This window comes from Hyla sarda, chromosome 7, assembly GCF_029499605.1.
Source record: "Hyla sarda isolate aHylSar1 chromosome 7, aHylSar1.hap1, whole genome shotgun sequence".
Taxonomy (NCBI): Eukaryota; Metazoa; Chordata; class Amphibia; order Anura; family Hylidae; genus Hyla; species Hyla sarda.
Genome location: NC_079195.1, coordinates 119,981,608 through 119,993,885, shown reverse-complemented (window position 1 = coordinate 119,993,885; position 12,278 = coordinate 119,981,608). Strand labels below are relative to the sequence as shown.

At 34.9% G+C, this 12,278-nt stretch overlaps 1 protein-coding gene across 1 annotated transcript in view; it reads right to left on the bottom strand.

The window, feature by feature from the left end:
• Positions 1-12,035, bottom strand: part of PITX3 (paired like homeodomain 3) — a 90,472-nt gene extending 78,437 nt beyond the window's left edge. The window contains exon 1 of the mRNA XM_056529257.1: positions 11,866-12,035. The gene's annotated coding sequence lies outside the window, so the exon portion shown is untranslated. The remainder of the gene's footprint in view (positions 1-11,865) is intronic.
• Positions 12,036-12,278: the final 243 nt, after the last annotated feature.

Below are 12,278 nucleotides of genomic sequence, written 5' to 3'. Positions count from 1 at the left end.
AATGCTGATTTGCCCATTGTAGCTGCTTTCAATGGTTAAAATAAATGTATGCAGCTACACAGCCATATGTGCAGTAAGTGTGATGCACTGTGTTCTGACATTTTGCTATCATAGTCAACATTAACTTTTTCAGCAGTTCTTGTTGCAGTATATATTAAATGGGACCAAACAGGTTTGCTTTTACTCTACTGATACATCAAAAAACCTAGATACCCATGACCCTTTCTGCAGTTAATTAGTTAACCCTTCATGGACCACATTTGGTAGGTACCAAGGACCACATAACAGGACCCCCCCTCCCCCCCTCCCCAAGGCCTGCTGTTATGGAGATGCTCAGACCAAGTTGTCTAGCCATCACAATTTGACCCTTAGTCAAAGTTATGTACTGACTGTTCACCTGCTGCCCTATAGATCCCACCTCTTGACAGATGCTATCGTCGCAAGATAATCAATGTTATATATCAGAGGGAACATTCACATATACCATTTTTATTTGTACTGTACTTGTACTGCCATATATGCCATAGTAGTGAACAACCACTTATAGTACACCTGAAAGTTACGTTATAATAGATTAGGGCCTTCACCCACATATCTATATAAAACCTTTAATGGTTGTACCATATATTTATGCCACTCCTCCCACAGTTGAGACAAGTACAAAAAGTCAAAAAGTACTGCCCTGGTGGCTGTCTGGTTCCATAGAGAATTATATGACTTGTAACCCAGGCAGCTAATTTGCATACATTAGGTAGACAAACAGGTCACCTCTAAAGACCTAGCAATGCAAATAGGTAAAAAGAGGATTTCGCAATGACCTTATGAATAATTCCTCACTAATGAACAAATAAGACTTTTGTCCCACAATTTACCATTGTGATGTATTTCTGCCCTCAATGGAGTCCTAGACATGGACCTCTAAGTCTTGTCCATCTATTCTTTGGCTCAATGTATTAGTCAAAAATATGACGAAATAAATAAATAAATAAATAAAATAGCGTGTTCTAAACCATTTGGTGGTCTTTTTATATTTTATTTGCTTAAAACACAGATCCACTGTAACTTTTCATTAATATCTAAGGAGCTTCAACTGCATGAAACCAGTATGAAAGCAGCAGCTTTTACTCCTTTAAGATTGTCATAAAATACTTTGGATAGTGTAGGTATCTACAAAAGATTCTATTGATAATGCCTTCCAGTGGTATTCCAGCCCTAAAAAAACGTATCCCCTATCCCCTATGGTGGAAGGGAGGGGGCAGAGTCAGACTTTGGATAGGAGATATGTTTTTTCAGGGCTAGGATACCCATTTAAAGTGAACCTGTAGCCAACCCCTAAAAATAAAATGTTACTATATAGCCTAGGGTGTCCTGATTATACATCCTTTTATAGGTTTTTGATAAATCCCCCATTCCTGAGATATTTAGCTTTTTAGTTTTTTGACAATTCAGGGAATCAAATGGACTCCCACTCCTAACAGGTGATGAGCAAAATTATACAGTAAGGGGGTAAACATAAGGCATACATGCTCCTCAATGTAAAACATACACACTCCTGACTGTATAATCCCGCCCAATACCTGATATTAACTCCCATTATTAAAATTTATTTAATGCCCATCTTACAATTCCCTAAACTGTCAGACACACATAAGAAACTATAAAAAATGTGTATCAGGGTACTCCAAGCTATAAAATGATAGTTTTCTTATGTGTTTTGGGGGTTGGCTACAGGTCCCCCTTAAAGGGGAACTCCAGGGAAATCAACCAATTCCAGCACCAAACTAATATACATGTTTAATGTGTTAGTGACCCTATTTCTAACAATGTTTCTCTCACCCTATTCCAGGTAGCAAAATGTATATATGCAAATTATGAGAAACTAGCAATGGGGTGTTCACATTGCTCTTTTAGCAATCCTGGCACTGTTATCTTCTAGCAAAAGAAAAAAGTCATAGATCAGCTCCCCTGGCCTTCATATAGCATCAGGCATTAGATATGTAGCCCGGAGGCACGGATGCAGGGAACCGCTCTTCCCCAATGAATGCAGACAAAGGAAGAAACGAAGATCCAGCTCCCAGAAGAAAAAGAATTATTAAAACTTAACGTTTAATTTGTGCACATTAAAGATGGTATTCCAATAAAACAGAAGGTGACACTCAATAAAAAGCAGGAGTGAAACCACTACGCGTTTCGAGTATTTTGTATTTACACCCCTGTTTGGATGGTATTATTGCCATGATCAAGAGCTTAGGCTCGAAACGTGTCGGCGTTTCACTCCTGCTTTTTTTTTTTTTTGTGACATGTCACCTTCCATTTTATTGGAATACCATTTTTAATGTGCATGAATTAAACGTTAAGTTTTAATCCATTTTTCGTTCTGGGAGCTGGATCTTCATTTCTTCACTTGTCTGCCATCATCTTCTGGCCATTTCGCCCGCCCCTTATCCATATAAATCATTCCTGCTGCAGCACTATGAAGAGGTGGGCAGACACACAAGTAATGAAGACACCTAAAGAGGCCATGTCTGCTCCCCTGGTATGTCTGGTTTACTAATATACTTGTATTCATGATGCATTAACAATTCTGGAACACCTTTTCCTTACTATACTGTGCTGTTTCTCTGGTATTACTCCTGAAAATGTATTAAAAAGAATTAACAACTAGATGTCTTTATTACCATTGTCAATAGGACTGTGTTCAAATGTTTAGGAAAATGTCCCAATGGACAAGAACAGTTCAATTTTAAAATGCTGTCATGTATTTCTACTCTTATACAACTGTCTTTAACAATATCACTAAATCAGCCTTGACTTTTCTAATAAAAATGAATATCCTCCTGCTGCTGGCTATGTTGTCACTTATTGTTTCATATAGTACACAAAGCTGCAATATACTGTGATACATGGGTAAGAGAATGCATATGTACCTCATTGTCAAGCATGACACATGTTAGTGGACAGACAGGTCATCCAATAGGCAATCCTGTGACTACTGAGCTTTTCCTTTCCAGGAAACTTCTATGATCTAATACATAGTAGATTGTCTGGTGCTGACAAGTTATTGCATTCATGTTACACAATATCCTAACTAATACAGATCTCTATTTACAGTGCATAGGGAAAAGGTCTATAAGACTTGAAGTAACTTTAGACAGCACTGAAGAAGCCTCCTCATCTATCGGTAACAGATATGGGTTAATAATTCCAGCAAAAAAACTAGCACCCTTGCATTCTATATTGCAGTCATATTCAAATAGGGTAATGCAGCCATGTAATTGTTTTTATCATATACAAGTAAAACGAAATGAATGAACCTCTTATAACAATATCCAGTGAGTTATTATATCTCACATATACCTATTATAAACATATTCAATGCAGTGTTTTAAAACATAAGTCATATTTGTTATAAACTCATCCAGTGCAGAGTTAAATAACAGATATATGAAACCTATTATGAAGATATCTAGTACAGTATTATATCATACACATAAGTTGTGCCGATTATATACTTTTTTAGTACAGTGTTAGATCATACATATATTATATTTATCATAAACATAATGTAATGATGAACCATGAACACATATACATCTATTAGATTATTGTTCACTGTAATTCTGCACTATTTGCACACTATTTATTTTGCAATATTCCATATAAACTGTATCTATTGCACTATTATCTCACCCAAAAGATAAATACTGGGTACTAGATGGTAGCATCAATTGGGCTGTTCCTTCATACATATAGGTATAAACTGGATATAATACGTAGTATCTAGTGTGTTATTACTAAATACACAGCTAAACCTGATATAAAAGTATCCAGTGTGTCATTTACTTAATACACAGCTAAACCTAATATAATAGTATCCATTGTACTTACATCTACCATAATCTGAACTTCTCATGCTGCACCAGAACTCTGGAATTCAATTCCTCAGACAATCAGATTCAATCCTAACATCCACAGTTTTAAGCATGTCCTAGAACACATTTTTTTTTCTAACATTTCCTAACTGGTCTCCCCTACAACTAACACTTACTAGCAATCCCCCCCCCCCCCCAACACACACACACACACACAAAATACACACACAAACACTATCAATCAGCAGTGTCCTAATTTAATAACTAGGGTGTATTTCTGTAATGTCTGATTATTGTCAATAGATAGATAGATAGATAGATAGATAGATAGATAGAGATAGAGAGATATCTGCAGCAAATGTGTGCACTATACAAATGAAAATTATTATTATTATTATTTATTAACATAAATAAAACATGTTACAAAAATATCCAGTATGCTGTTTATTTTAAAGAAACTGAATACAAAGCTGTTATAGTAATATCCAGCACTGTTTCACTTCATACACACACACACACATATATATATATATATATATATATATATATATATATATATATATATATAAACATAGAGAGAGAGAGATCTGCAGAAAATGTGTGCACTATACAAATGAAAATTATTATTTTTAATTAACATAAATAAAACATGTTACAAAAATATCCAGTATGCTGTTTATTTAAACGAAACAGAGTACAAAGCTGTTGTAGTAATATCCAGCACTGTTTCACTTCATACACACACATATATATATATACATATATATATATATATATATATATATACACACACACACACACACACATGATATTACAATATCCAGTGTGCTTTTACTCCATACAGAACTATAAATTTGATAATAAGTGTTATTACTTCATAAACACAAATATAAACCTGATCTAACAGTATCCGGTGTACTGGTATACCACACATTAATAAAAAATACTGTTATAACAGTATCAACTGCAGCATCATGCCACACACACTAATAATGTGTAATGTATTGCTCTAAAAAGAAATCTAAACCTGTTCAAGCACCAAGTGCAGTGTGATATCTACCACATACAAATAGGAACCCCTGCATTGCTCTGCCATACACATAGAAACCTTTCAGAATATGTAAGTGTTTTTAACAAAATATAGTACAATGTAATACTGTACATACACATATACATCTATTATAATGATACCTAAATAAAATTGGGTCGGTTGGTTGTCTGGTTGTTTTTTTATTTTTTTTTTATTTTTTTTTGTTTTTGTGCACATACACCATGTTACCCTACTAAATGTTAGTAATGGTAAATGATGTAACATTATTTTGGCTGAACATTATATCATTTTGCCATTGCAAGGTTTACAATTTCAACAATAAAAAGTCAGTACCAATACATACATACACACATACATACATAGAAACTGATATAGAATACCACGTTCATATGTACAATGTTTCTATGTATTTTTTTATTTATTTTTTATTTATTTATTTATGTTTATATATATATATATATATATATATATATATGTAAACTTTTTTTATTAGGAAGATCTAATAAACATAGTGCAATGTAAAATCATGAATAAACAGTATCCTTTGCGAATACAATACAGTGTTAACCCCCCCACACTCACACTCACACACATACACACAAATATATATGTGTGTGTGTGTTTAACAATATCTAGTGCAGGGTTATATCCCAAGTTTAATCTATTGCTATGTTATGCATATAAATGCGATGCTGTTGGAACAGTATTCACTGTAGATCTGCATAGAAATAGCAACTTGTAATAATAGTATTCAATAGGGTTAATTTACTCACATAAATAGTAACATCTTAGACAATCTCGTGTTGTGTTATATCAAAATATACAAGGTTCATAGATCAAAACCTTAAACAATTTAGTGTAGATTTTTATCAAAACCTATAAATTCAGTATGAACATGTTAATTGATTTTGGCCAGTCTATATAAAAACCGATCATTGCATATTCCAGTGCAACATCCACACGAATATAAACTAGTCATAAAAGCTACAATGTTTTATAAACAGGACTATACAGTAGTATGTATTATGTATATAGTGCAGTGTTATACAATCCACAAATATTATAGCAAGAATGGATGCCAGCCTATGATGTAGGACACACAGCTGTATCTATTTCCAAACACATCTTTTGGGATCAGCTATGAAAATCCTTTTGCCCCCTGATCTGTCATAAATGTTTCCCCCCCTACGATCATTCTAATGCTCATCTATCGTTTCATGTTTTCATTTGCAGCCATAACATACAACAATGTTTCCCAACCAGGGTGCCTCCAGCTGTTGCAAAACTACAACTCCCAGCATGCCCGGACAGCCGAAGGCTGTCCGGGCATGCTGGGAGTTGTAGTTTTGCAACAGCTGGAGGTACCCTGATTGGGAAACAGTGTACAAAAATGTTTTATGTGTAATGTCCTCTTTTACAATGCTTTGGTTGTGTAGGGGTGTCGTGTGACATTTTTATAGAATATCATCGTTTATATGATTTTTGTATTTTTGTGATGTGATTTTATTTTTAACCGGATTTTCATATCTATTGTCAATTATTATCATTTTTATTATTATGTATATATAAATATTTTTTTTTCAAATACATTTTAATAAGCATTTTAATATAAGAACAATACATAACAGTAACATAAAACCAGGTAAAATAACTATATTTGTCAATAGTCCAAAGTATATTTGTCAATAGTCCAAAGTATATTTGTCAATAGTCCAAAATATATTTGTCAATATATAATTGTCAATTAATATAATAAGTTAATATTGCACTGGTTGTTGATTAGCGTTATTATGCTTTTATGTTATTTTTATCATTGTAATTGCACTGTTATTATTTCATTCCATTTCTAGCGACCATGACTATTGCTGCTATGGTTATTTGACATGAATCAGTCTATTGTGCGTTGGTTTTAGTGGCTAATATTCAGATTGTTATGTTACATTAAATTATATTATATAATCCTGCATAAATTTGCGTCCCCGGGGCTGAAGACCAGGGGTAGACAATAGAGGGCAGAGATCACCCAATCAAGTCCTGGGTGCGTCAGTGTTTTCCAACCAGGTTGCCTCCAGCTGTTGCAAAACTACAACTCTCAGCATGCCCGCACAGCCTATGGCTGTGCGGGCATGCTGGGAGCTGTAGTTTTGCAACAGCTGGAGGCACCTTGGTTGGAAAACACTGGCTTGCGTGTTTTTTCCATGAGCCCCTGGGGCCCCAGAGCGGCACCTGCAGCTGTCACTTTTCCCTGTGACCAGAGCTGAACCCGCAGCACATCGTAGCCTTTGTTACAGCAGAAAACTTTTCTATTATAGTGGATGCTGAGAGCTGCATTTACAGACCAGTGCTTCCCAACCAGGGTGCCTCCAGCTGTTCCAAAACTACAACTCCCAGCATGCTGGGAGTTGTAGTTTTGCAACAGCTGGAGGCACCCTGGTTGGGAAGCACTGTTATAGACTGCCCGACCCTTATACTGCCATATCTGCTGCGGGATTACAGCTCCCCCAGAATAGGTGGTATATATATATATATATATATATATATATATATATATACACATACACACACACACACAGTATTTGACATATGTATATGGAGTGCACATAATATGCCATAAATGATAACAGGACCGGAAGCCACTGGAAAGTTGAGTAATAACAGAGGGGATTTATGGCTGCTGGAAGTGACCCCATCATCTCAGGATTAACACTGTCCTTTCTGGACCACACAGCATGTAGACACAGGGATCTGAGTGGTCAATATAAGAAATAAGTGTACATGATGAAGTGGCTCTATGTATTATTGATGGCCCCATTGACTAATGGGTGGGAGCAGGGGCCTGTAAATACAGTACCGTGGAATATGCTACTACCTGCTATCCATGGGTGGTAATCCCAGGCTACAGTCTGGTTCCTGTTAAATCATGAAAATCTCAGAGTACATTTTTACCAGCATTTCCTTCCTGAAGCATTCATAAATCGTCCAAGGGGCTTCTGGGTGACAGGTGTGCCCAATCCCACAGCCATGTACATACAATACTGACCCCAAAGCAGCACTTCTCTGCTTTATATCCCAAGGGAGCCCAGACTCACAGCTGCAGCACAACCGCAGAATATATATATATATATATATATATATATATATATATATATATATATATACAGAATGATAGGGGAGAAAATACGAAAATACCAATATCTATTCCTCCTGCTTGAGCTTCGTTTCAGAGATAATGTGCGTGGAGAGTATAATGTATTAATATATCACATGTATCTCTCTCCCTTGACTTATAACAGGTCTATCTATCATCCATGTAATTTATATCTAATATCTATATCTCATATTAATCTAATATAGGATCTCTCGCTAGTCATATCTATATTATATCCGTATATCTTTCAGCCATCTAATATATATATCCCTCATATGAATCTAATCATTTAACTTATATCCAAGTAATCTTTACATTTATTTTTCTATTTACTAATTATGTCTATCTATCTATCTATCTATCTATCTAATATCTATCTATTTATCTAATATCTATCTAATATCTATCTACCTAATATCTATCTACCTAATATCTAACTATCTAATATCTATCTACCTTCCTAATATCTATCAATCTAATATCTATCTATTTACCTAATATCTATCTACCTAATATCTATCTACCTACCTAATATCTATCTACCTAATATCTATATATCTATCTATTTACCTAATATATATCTACCTAATATCTATCTACCTAATATCTATCTATCTCACATCAATCTACCTAATATCTATCCATCTTTCTATCTATCTATTTACCTAATATCTATCTATCTATTTACCTAATATCTAACTAATATCTATCTATCTACCTAATATCTATCTATCTAACATCTATCTACCTTATATCTATCTATCTATCTATCTATCTATCTATCTATCTATCTACCTAATATCTATCTACCTTTCTATCTACCTAATATCTATCTATCTATCTACCTAATATCTATCTATCTACCTTTCTATCTACCTAATATCTATCTATCTACCTAATATCTATCTACCTTTCTATCTACCTAATATCTATCATGTTTTACATGTATAGACTTCAAAGTAATTTTTTGATAATCTCAATTTCTGTCTATTTAACTAGGTATAACCTGCACACTATGAAAGATACAGTGAGAGTAATAACTTATTTCTGTATCATAAAACGTGTATATATATATATATATATATATATATATATATATATATATATATATATATATAGTAGTTAGGACTAGCTGTATTAGTCCAGTCATACAAAAAGCAAAATCATCGGTAGTTGCAGTATCTTGTAATACCTTTTATATTGGACTAACAAGATTTTGTAGAGACAAGCTTTCGGGATTCCTCCCTTTATCAAGTCATAAGCATTTCTGAGCTCACAAGGGGAAAACACACATTCTATCTCACAAAATATGTTGTTTTAACCCCTGCATATTTTGTGAGATAGAACCTGTGTTTTCCCCTTGTGAGCTCTGATTTGCTTTGGACTTGATAAAGGGAGGAATCCCGAAAGCTTCTCTACAAAATGCTGTTAGTCCAATAAAAAAGGTATTACAAGATACTGCAACTACAGATGATTTTGCATTATATATATATATATATATATATATATATATATATATATATATATATATACAGAATGTTCTTACTAATACATCTCTATTGATATATTTCTAGCAGGACTGTTGGTGCTAGTGTCTCCCCCCTCCCCAGTGAAGAATGTGTATATGCTGTATAAGTAACATAGACACATATATATCCCAGGACACATATGTATAGGAGGAAGTTTATGGCTGGAGCCGTGCTCTGGGCTGAGTTCTCAGCTCTCCTGGCATGTCAGCCCGCAGCAGCTGCCGGGATATCTTTCAATACTGCAGCTGTTATACCAAGTATTGTAAACACATCTCTAATAACCAGAAAATGTACAGAAGAGCAGACATATAGCAGAAAAACCACCGAGAGAGCTATCACATTGTCTCAGCAAACCTAGTGATATAATACATCATTATCCTGCCAATAACCTTTTATTCCATAACTTACTGCTTCCTGACAGAACTCCTTATATTATTGATAGAACAGATTATAGACAGAATTAGAATTGTATTATTTTGTGTATTTTAGTATAAGTTATGTCCCTGGGGAAAGAGGCTCTGTAGCAGCAGTAGCACTCCACTGCCCATAAATACCAAGTTTATACGTTATTCTTGTAGTTTCCTGTGCTTTTCGTATCCCTATCCTGGAAATGAGTGTTTTTCTGTCTTCTTCATAACTCGTTTCACATAAACAGTTTTCTGTGCAGTCCAAGAATTGTGCACTTTTGGTGTAAACAAGAGCCAGATCTTTATATAAATATCATCCCTCCCACAGCTGCTGCAGCCCCACAACTCCCAGCTCCTCCACTGTGGATCCCACTCTACACCACAGTCCCAGGCTAGGGACCCCTCACTGGGTACATGGACATTCATCAATCATGGCTGTGGGATTAACCGGATGGATTAGTCTTTATTGTTTTACTTATTATTACTTACAAATATGTGATGTCATTATATCAGGCAGCTCATAGCAGAGGCGATGCTGTAGATCAGGGTTTCCCAACTAGAGAGCCTCCAGCTGTTGCAAAACTACAACTCCAAACGTGCCCGGACAGCCGAAGGCTGTCCGGGCATGCTGGGAGTAGTAGTTTTGCAACAGCTGGAGGCACCCTGGCTGCGAAACACTGCGATAGATAGGTGTTAAATCAGATGTATAGAAACCGATAGATAGATGTTAAATCAGATATATAGAAACCGATAGATAGATAGATGATAGATAGATAGATAGATAGATGATAGATAGATGTTAAATTAGATATATAGATAGATGATAGATAGATAGATAGATAGATAGATAGATAGATAGATAGGTGATAGATAGGTAGATAGATAGATAGGTGATAGATAGGTAGATAGATAGATAGATGATAGATATATGTTAAATTAGATATATAGATAGATGATAGATAGATGATAGATAGATAAATAGATAGATGATAGATAGATGTTAAATTAGATATATAGATAGATGATAGATATATGTTAAATTAGATATATAGATAGATGATAGATAGATAGATGATAGATAGATAGATAGATAGATGTTGGATTAGATATATAGACAGATAGATGATAGATAGATGTTAAATTATATATATACATATATATATATATATATATATATATATAGAGAGAGAGAGAGAGAGAGAGAGAGAGATTGATAGATAGATAGATGTTGGATTAGATATATAGACAGATAGATGATAGATAGATAGATTGATTGATAGATAGATGTTAAATTAGATATATAGATAGACAGATAGATAGATGTTGGATTAGATATACAGAAACAGACAGATGATAGAAATTATATAAATAGATATAAAATAGAAAGTTAGATCGATAAACAGATAGATATTAGATTAGATGGTATATGGAATACTCTTTTCAGTGGTCCGGTATTATTAGACATTATAGGAACAGTGCACTGTATATAGTTATGTACAGTATATAGTATCTCAATACTATATATTTACATTTATATATATATGTGTGTGTGTGTGTCTGTGTGTGTGTCTGTGTGTGTGTCTGTGTGTGTGTGTGTGTACGTAGTTTAGTAATATCAAAAACTTTTGGAATAAATAGCTTTTTTTTCTAGAGCTATATACTGTTTATAGAATTTTAATATGATATACAGTATATATATATATATATATATATATATATACATAAAACAGATGTGTGGGTTATAGCACGTGTGCACATGTTCTATACGTATATATACTTGATGAGAGGAGCAGTGTCCTGTGTTCTCCAGAATTGCAGACTTCTCCCCCATAAGATATAAGAAGAGCTGGTGACTTACAAGGCTGTGCTGAAGCTCTCCCGGTGTAATCCCTGCAGATCCTGGCCTGATACAGCAGACTTATTGGGGATAGTTAAGTCCTCTCCTGTTTCCCGGGCGCCCTTGGCTGAGCTTGTATCTCACATGCAGAGCGGAGATTCCAGCCGACTAGTTCCCATTCACTTTTGCCATTCACTTTATTGCAGGCAGCGGGCGCCCCCAGCCGCAGCCAATGAGCCCTGGTCACAGAGCCGGCCCCTTTCCAGATGCTCATCCCAGAGCAGTGTCTCTCCGTCCAGCTGTGTTATACCGGGCCACACCCACTCCCTGATACCGACCAATCACAAGGGCCGACATTCTCATTGACATGACTGTCCTGGGTGTCACAACTCCAAAGTGAAGTCAGCTGAACAAGTGCATGGACATTCAAATCA